General features: G+C 38.1%; 1 long non-coding RNA gene across 1 annotated transcript; it reads right to left on the bottom strand.

Moving 5' to 3' along the window:
- Positions 1-2,031: 2,031 nt before the first annotated feature.
- LOC145319113 (uncharacterized) lies at positions 2,032-4,320 on the bottom strand. The gene is made up of 5 exons (XR_013879693.1): positions 4,175-4,320; positions 3,697-3,737; positions 3,209-3,346; positions 2,742-2,792; positions 2,032-2,348 (listed from the first exon to the last, which is right to left on the bottom strand). It is a non-coding gene; the product is annotated as an uncharacterized LOC145319113 (long non-coding RNA).
- Positions 4,321-6,881: the final 2,561 nt, after the last annotated feature.

A 6,881-nucleotide genomic window follows, 5' to 3' on the forward strand; every position in this document is an offset into this window, starting at 1 on the left:
GAAAAGTTATTATAAAACTTTCGGGACTAGTGACCGATTTCCGTGGTAAATTATACTGATCCAAAAATTTTTATCATCAAGTTCTGACATTTGTTGGCTTAAAATTAATTTGCCTAAATTCTATGTCTGCATTACTATACTAGCATCTTGAAAGAATGAAATTATATTAAGCTCCTATTAAATTAAAAAATGGTTACATGGTGTCATATATTTATGTTGTGATGTCATATATTTAAGTTTGCAGACATATGTTAGTTGTTACTCTTAATTACTCTTTAATTGCTCTCAGAAAGAATAAAGAGAAAATATATTTAAGTCAGTTGATATTGAGAGTCCTAACACAGAACATTATCTGGTTTGGGTTCGAGTCTTTATTAAGACCAATACAGCTATTCACAGACATCCTACTATTTTAGATAGTTTGCATAGGCAGATATTCTACCCCTTCAAAGTGCGTAGTTAATTAATACATTGTATTAATTAAACAGACAGTCATCCTGTTGCTTGGTGTCCTGATATACAGACAGACATCCTGCTACTTCAGAACTTTCCAGCTTTGAATAATCAGTAGTTTTGACTTATTAACATATTTAATCATTTCTAAATATAGTATCAATATATAATCTTATTTACTCAAAAACTGCATTTAATCCAATATAATAAATACTTAAAAATCTGTTTGCATTTTGAATTGAATATTAAGTCTACTCTATCATTAACTTATGTAAGTCTGTCTATATCACATTTGGCGCAGTCTTATTGTGCTACGTGTTATTTAGACCTGCTGCTGAGTTAAGGGTGGGGGAAGTGGTGTTTAATTTGAAGTCAATCACTTTTTGAGATATTTTTTTATCTCGGATTTTTCACAGTTTTGTTTTAATTTTTTATATTTCTAACTTGATTTATATTTCAGGTTTCTGTGGAATTTCATTCTTTAACTCTTCTGATCTAAATTTCACGGCGGATCTAGTTCTAGTGCTCGGATATGGCTGATGGAGAAAAAGGAGAGCGGGGTAAAAATGAAGGCAAGCGTGGACGGCCGCCTAAACGTCCTCGGGAGACTGACAGTCAGGATGATGATGGAACTCCCGAAAATTGGGAGGAGGATGATGCTGCGGCTGAGGATGTTGGTGCAGGTGCCAATGCGAATGTGGAGTTGGCGTTGGGCGAGGTGGAGAATGACGTTGTGCCTGAAAGCATAAAAAAATATGTTAGGGCAATGTTAAAGGAGCATACGACTGTCAAAGGTCAGGTGGATAAGTTAACGGCGGCGAATAAACGGCTGGAGAATAAGGTGAAAGAGTTCAAGAATTCTGATGAGCATAAGAAGTTAGGCTATGATGTTGATTTGGCTACTATTAAGAAAAAGGTGGCGCAATTGCCAGCGGATGGGGATATTAGCGGTTTTTTGTATGAGACAAGTATGGGGGCTAGTGTATCTGCAGTCAAAGCGACGGGAGATGATTCGTTTAATACATCTTTCATTAATCGTTTGAGTGTGGAGGCTAAATTGGATTCTACAAATTTTGAGGCTAAAAGGGTGAAAAGTGCTCCTGGACATTTGAAGTTTTCGCAGATTGAGTTTTTGGGTCCTGTTGGGAATGGAAATTGGATGAATGTTCGTGAGAGTTGTCTGACCGAATATGAGAATCAATTGTTGGATATATTTCCTTTAATTGAGGAAAGGGCTGAAGTGCTTAAGGCCTATAAAAAGGTGGCCGGCGGTAGTGTAAGCCAACAGACTGTAGAGGAGCAGTTTAAGGAGTTTTGTCTTGTAAGAGGAGTCAAGTGGGATAGTGATTTTGTGCGGGATGCTCCATTTTGGGATGGAAACATTGATTTTGAGGATTATTTCTTATCCTTATGGAGGGTTGCTCGGTTCGCAAAGTTGGAGGATCCTATGCTTTTCAAGGACGTCCTGTACAATAGGATTTTTGAGTGCAAAGGGAAGAAGATGGGGAGGCTTATTACGCCGGAGGCTAATGCTTCCCTAAGTGCTTTAGGTTATTACCTGTTGATAAGAAGGTTGGTGATACCCTTTGCTGATACAGAGTCGGCTACTGAATTCTTCTACGCCCTGAAACAAAAGAGTGGTCAGAATGTGGATGTGTTTTTCAATGCTAAGTTACGGCTGTTTAGGCTTATGCATCCTGGTCAAATTTCTAGACAATCTTGGCGTGATTTCTACAATAATGTGGCTAAGAATTTGCTGTTTTCTGATTTGGCTAGAGATATGGCTAATTTTATTGAATCTATGCATTACCTGGAAGATTACAGTGCTTTCTTGACTTATTTGATTCGCAGAGGTCAGCATTATATAAGCTGGGCTCGTTCTGGACACGTTTCACCTGAAAATGTAACGTCCTGTTATTCTCAGGCTATGGAAGGGTTGAGGCTAGAGGATTCTAGGGAGGTAAAAGCTAGGCCTGTAATCAGTGAAGTGCATGTATCTGATATGGAGGGCAGGACTGAGATTGGCGATAATAATGCGTGGATTGAAGGGGATGATGATATTCCTTGGGATCAGGTTGAGAACGTGATTGGGGCTCTGAATTCGAAGGCTAAAACTATGATTTGTTGGTATTGTGGGAAAAAAGGTCATGTAGTGGCTAGTTGCTGGCAGAAGAGAGACGGTAAGCCGCCAGCTCCTGATTCTCGCATAGGAAAGACCAAAGCTAGGTTTTTCTCAGCTGGTAGCGAAAAGAAAGAGGGTCCTGGAGTGCCTAATAATAGGGTAATACCTGAGCAGTTTCTGAAGAAGACAGTCAATCAGGTGGGGCCTGTTGTGGATTCTGAAAAGAGCAGAGATGAGAAACAGTATGAGGCTATGATTGCTGACATAGCCAGGAACAATTTTCAGCAATATCCTATGTAATGGATATGATTGATTCGATATATAAATTTCATTTTGGGATGAAATTTATAGATCGTTCTTTTATTCGTATTCATTATATAGGCTATAGTACTGTAGTTGATTTTTTTTCTGGGTTTGCTATGTGTAAATAGTTAATTTTGCTGTTTTGTATTCAGATAATTGCTCTCAACTTTATAAAGTATTACTGTCTTGCTTATTCTTCAGTCAAGGTGTGATCGTGTTAATGAAAACAATATATATATATATTTATATATATATATTTACTATATATTATATTCTGATAGGTACCTATGCGAAGTTGAAGTAAATGTTAATACTTTGAGAGGTACTTACTTGTATGAGAAAAGGCTTGGTGTGTAGCTGTGTGATGCTGGTAGTCTGGAAGATGTACAGGATTTCATAAATCGAACAGTATGTTGGCGGCTGGTGACGGATGGAGGGCTGACTGCTGTGTAGTGGAATGATGTATATCTAAAATTTAAAATTAATTAACATGGATATATTAATTAATTGTAATGATTAGTGTTTTCAAGAGATTGTGAAGTTTTTGAAGATAACGAAAATGCCTATTTGTGCGGATTTAGAATTTTTTGTGCCAGGGGCTGATATTCCGGTGAAGGAGTTAGGAATTATTGATACAGGAAATAATTTTAATTCTTTAATATCTAGAGAAATTCTTGATAAACATGGAATTGAGTTTTGTCCTGCTAAATTATCAGCGTATTCAGTAGATTTAAAGAAAGTTAATATTATTGGATATGTTGAGTTGAAATTTAGATTTGCTGGAACTCAAGCTGTGTTTACGGAGATATTTTATGTACCTGAGGTGACGAGTAGGTTGGTGAATCTTGGATCTGATTTCCTGAAAAAGAATAAAATTAATATTTGTTTGGATGAGGATAAGTTTGAATTTTGTGGGGAATCTGTTCCTATTAATTCCTGTTTACAGAAACAGGTGGTGGCGGAGATACAGAAAATTCCTATTTTGTCGGGACGAATGAATTCTGAAATTCCATCTAAACCTACCTTGCCAGGGATAAAGGAGGGGGGTGGGTTTGGAGAGTTATATTCAACGAAGTATAATGTGAAGTTGCTGGACAAAACTATTTTTTATCCTGGAGGATCTACAGCTGTGGTGCATGTGACTGGATTAAAGAATGATGGGCTTTGGTACGTGTCCCCTAATTCTTCTAAGATGACAAGTGGCAATGGGATTATGATTATTGAGGGGGTGTATCAGCCACGGAAAGATGGGTCCTGCGTGGTTAATGTAGTTAATGCGTCAATAAAACCTATTACCTTGCTGAGAAATGTGAAGATGGGGCATTGTTTCGTCATGGATAATCAAGAGGTCACCTGTAATAAAACAATTAATGAGTTGGATAAGCCAGAAAAGTTGTCGGGGCAAAAAATGCATGAACGGGTACAGTTTATTATTCAAAAATTGAAGTTAGATGAAAACCAGATGATTAAGGAAAATCCAGAATTGAAACCTAGGATTATTAAAATTTGTTTGGAAAATTTTGATATCTTTTCAATGAATGATTCAGATATTGGTGATTGTCGATTAATGACATATAGTATAGAATTGTTACCTGGAGCTAAACCTGTGAAGGCCAGAAATATTCCATTGAATCCAGAGTACGATGCTAAGTTGAAAGAACAGTTAACCAAATGGCTGGACGCCGGCATTATTGAAGAGGGTTTCTCGGATTGGTCTAGTCCTATTTTTGCTGTGAAAAAGAAGGCTGCACCTGGAGCAGAGGCTAAGTTGAGGTTTGTCATCGATTTCCGCAATTTGAACAACGTGACTAAGCGGGTGGCGTGGCCGCTGCCACTGATTTCTGATAATCTGACGAAGCTGGGTTCTGGCAAGGTGTTCAGTACTCTTGATTTGACAGCTGCCTACCATTCGATGACTATGGATGAAGACTCTAAACCGTTGACAGCTTTTAGTGCAGCAAACAGGATGTATTTGTTTAACAGGTTGCCATTTGGGTTGTGTAATGCACCCAGCCTGTTCTGTGCTCTGATGGATAAGGTGCTGTCTATCCTGCCAGGTATGTATGGATTCTGTATCAGTTACTTGGACGATCTGATCGTGTTTTCATCAAGTCCAGAGGAACATGTAGAGCATCTGCAGGCACTGTTTCAAGTTCTTAGGCAGGTCAACCTGAAATTGAATTTAGATAAGTGTGATTTATTGACTAGAGAATGCCATTATTTGGGGCATATTATTAGTGCCGATGGATTGAAAATGAATCCTGCATATTTGGAACGGATTAAGGATTGGGGCAAGCCTAGAACAGGGAAGGAGTTGCAGAAGTTTTTGGGATTTACCAATTATTACAGAGGATATTTTGCTGATTATGCCAAGAGGTCGTGCATGTTGGATAGTCACAGGAATGACACTATAATAAAGTGGACAGAAGAATTGAATAGAGTATGGACTGAGTTTATGGAAATGTTCAAGACTGAGATGTGTAAAGGCTATCCTCAATGGGATAATCCTAATCTTTTTATCGTGGATGTAGATTATAGTTCTCAGTATTTTGCAGGGATTATTTCGCAAGAACAGGATGGTGTAGAGAGAGTGTTTGGTGTCTGTAGTAAAAAGTGTAATGCTGCAGAACAAAATTATCCTTCCTATAAAGGAGAATTAGGTGCATTAGTATATGCATTAAAGAATTTTTTACACTTTTGTAGGTTTCGTGAATTTTTGGTTCGAACAGACAGCATTTCACTAGTGCATTATAAACGTTGGGCTAAAGGATCAATAAATGGTGTCACCTATCGATGGATAACTTTCTTGCAAAGTTTTGACTTTACAGTTATCCATCGACAGGGGACTAAGCATGTGAATGTAGATTATTTGTCGAGAACTGAGTTAGATTGTAAGGAACATCGACTGAAGGATTGTCAGGAGTGTAGAGAGACAGATAATAAAATTTTGGATCCTTACCTGGATGATTCACCATTTCTGGATCAAATCTATTCCATTATGCAGGTACATTCTGCAGAGGATGAGGTGGATGTTGAGTTTGTCTGGCAAAGTAGTCTTCAGCAGGACGAGATCCTAAATGAAATAAGGTTATGGATATTGGAAAGGAGACAGTTGTCGTCTTATGAGAGGGCGGAGTTATCGGGCAGAAAAGAACTATTGTACAACCTTATTGGCCATATGTATGTGCTAGAGGGGGTTGTAATTTTCAGACAGCCTTTGGCCGAAGGGGGTTTTGTCGAGAGGCCTGTAGTGCCTCTTTCTTTATACAATGATATATTTGATTCAGCTCATGGTGGATATGGTTCTGGACATAGAGGTGTGCAGGAGACAATACGTAAAATAAATGAGAGATTTTTTATGCCTGGCATGAACAAGTTTGTGGAATCGAGAATACGAAGTTGTATTACATGTTTGAAAAAGGCTGGAAGTAATCCTAAACATGTTTCACCTATAACTCATTCTGTTCAAAGTAGTGAAGTTTTTGCTAATATGTCAGTGGATCTAGTTGGTCCTTGGACTCCATGTTATCATCAGGGACAGACGGTTAAATTTGTCTTAATCATGGTTTGCTTATTTTCTAGATATGTCTTTACATGTCCGTTGGTTGATGCTAAAACTGAAACAACTGTAAAGGCTATATTGGAAAATTTTGTACCTACCTATGGTTTATTTAGGGCTTTGAGATCGGATAGAGGTACAAATTTTACAAGCAGTGTGTTTAAAGGTGTGATGAAAGGATTGGGGGTGGATACTGTCCTAATTCTCCCCAGGAATCCAAATTCGAATCCTGTAGAGAGGCAAAATCAGAGTTTGTATGCTGCTTTGAAAGTAGATGAAAATCATGGAACAAAGGACTGGGCTAAAAAATTACCTTTGGCTACGTTAGTGATTAACTGCTCCAAGAGTTCTAGAACTGGCTATTCTCCATTTTTTCTAGTTTTCGGTCGGCAGCCACGTATTCCCCTCGATTTTCTATCACCAGTCCCGTCTGTTGAATCTTCA

This window comes from Acartia tonsa, chromosome 5 (genome assembly GCF_053477335.1).
Source record: "Acartia tonsa isolate MP-2025a chromosome 5, ASM5347733v1, whole genome shotgun sequence".
Classification (NCBI taxonomy): domain Eukaryota; kingdom Metazoa; phylum Arthropoda; class Copepoda; order Calanoida; family Acartiidae; genus Acartia; species Acartia tonsa.